This window comes from Theropithecus gelada, chromosome X (assembly GCF_003255815.1).
Source record: "Theropithecus gelada isolate Dixy chromosome X, Tgel_1.0, whole genome shotgun sequence".
In the NCBI taxonomy this organism is placed as follows: domain Eukaryota; kingdom Metazoa; phylum Chordata; class Mammalia; order Primates; family Cercopithecidae; genus Theropithecus; species Theropithecus gelada.
Genome location: NC_037689.1, coordinates 13889821 through 13892198, shown reverse-complemented (window position 1 = coordinate 13892198; position 2378 = coordinate 13889821).

Below are 2378 nucleotides of genomic sequence, written 5' to 3'. Positions count from 1 at the left end.
AGGAAAAAGTATGGGAGACTTTACATGCCAGCTCAACCTCAGGGGTTGAGAGCACAAAGTAGGCTCTTGGGAACCCCAATTCCAGGACTTGGCTCTTGGACAGCATTTCTGGACCTGCCCTGGGCCAGAGGGGAGCCCATTGTCGTGAAGGGTGAGTTCCGGGCCAGGCAACATATACCACAAGCTGACTGAAGAGCCTTTGGGTCTAAAGGGAACACTGGCAGTAGCGTGACAGTACTCTCTGAGGGCTTGTGGTGGTACTAGCCATGGGATGAGGCTCCTCTGCCTATGAAAAGTGAAGAAAAGATTGGGAAGAACTGCATCACATGATATGAATGCCAGCTTAGTTGTAGTGCAATAGAACACCAGGTAGACTTCTGAGGTATTGACTCCAGTTCCTGGCTCCTGGATGGCATCTCTGGACCTCCCTGGGGCCTGAGGGAACTTGCCTTCCTGAGTGGAAGGACACAAGCCTGATAAGCTTCAACACCTTCTGATTATAGAGTCTCAGTGCCTTGAATAAACATAGGTGGTAGCCAGGTAGTGATTACAGTGAACCTTGGGTGAGACCCAGTGCTGTGCTGGCCTTAGTTCTCACGCAGCACGGTCCCAGTGATGGTGGCCACAGGGATGCTTGTATAACCACATTACCAGCTCTAGATGGCTGAGAACAGAAACAGAGACTTTGTTTGGGAGGAAGTAAGGTCAGAGAACAAGTGCCTGCCTAGTAATCCAGAGAATGCCTCTGGATCTTATTCAAGACCACCAAGATAGTACCTCTATAAGTCTGCAAGAACCACAGTGTTACTGGGCTTGGGGTGTCCCCTAATGCAGATATGGCTTAGAACATAATACTAAAGTCCTTTTGAAGACCTTGAAAGTCTTCCTCGGAAGGGCAGGTAAAACAAGCTTAGCCTGCAAAGACTACAATAAACACCTAACTCTTCAATGCCTTTACACAGATAAATATCTCTCAGTACCGAGACCATCTATGAAAACATGACATCACTAAATCAACTAAACAAGGTACAAGGGACCAGTTGTGAAGAAACAGATATGTGACCTTTCAGACAGAGAATTCAAGGTGGCTGTTTTAAGGAAACTCAAAGATATTCAAGACAACACAGAGAAAGAATTCAGAATTCCATGAGATAACTTTAATAAAGAGATGGAAATAATTAAAATGAATCAAGCAGCAATTCTGTGGCTGTAAAATGCAAATGACACACTGAAGAATGCATTAGACTCTTTTAATAGCAGAACTGATCAAGCAGAGGAAAAAAATAATGTGCTTGAAGATAGCCTATTTGAAAATAATCAATCAGAGATGATAAAAGAAAAAAGAATAAAAATAATGAAGCATTCCTACAGGATCTAGAAAATAGCCTCAAAAGGGCAAATCTAAGAGTCATTGACCTTAAAGAGGAGGTAGAGAAAGAGATAGGGGTAGAATGTTTATTCAAAAGGATGATAACAGATAATTTCCCAAACCTAGAGAAATATATCAATATCTGTGTACAAGGAGGTTATAGAACACTAAGCATATTAACCCAAAGAAGACTACCTCAAGGCATTTAATTATTAAGCTGCCAAAGGTCAAGGATAAAGAAAGGATATTAAAAGCAGCAAGACAAAAGAAACAAATCACATACAATGGAGCTTCAACATATCTGGCAGCAGCCTGTTCAGTGGAAACCTTACAGGCCAAGAGAGGATGACATGATATATTTAAAGTGCTGAAGGAAAAAAAAAAAAACTTTTACCCTAGAATAGTATATCCAGTGAAAATATCCTTCAAACATGAAGGAGAAATAGTCTTTCCCAGAGAGCCAAAAGCTGAGGGACATCATCAACACCAGACTTGTCCTACAAGAAATGCTAAAGGGAATACTTTAGTCAGAAAGAAAAACACATTAATGGGCATAAGAAATCATATGAAGGTAGAAAACACTCTGCTAATATTAAGTACACAGAAAAACACAGAGTATTATAACCCTGTAACTGTGCTGTGTAAAGTACTCTTAAGAAGAAAGACTAAATGATGAACCAATCAAAAATAATAACTACAACAACTTTTCAAGACATAAATGGGGCCGGGCGCGGTGGCTCAAGCCTGTAATCCCAGCACTTTGGGAGGCCGAGACGGGCGGATCATGAGGTCAGGAGATCGAGACCATCCTGGCTAACCCGGTGAAACTCCGTCTCTACTAAAAAATACAAAAAACTAGCCAGGCGAGGTGGCGGGCGCCTGTAGTCCCAGCTACTCGGGAGGCTGAGGCAGGAGAATGGCGTGAACCCGGGAGGCGGAGCTTGCAGTGAGCTGAGATCCGGCCACTGCACTCCAGCCTGGGCGACAGAGCGAGACTCCGTCTCAAAAA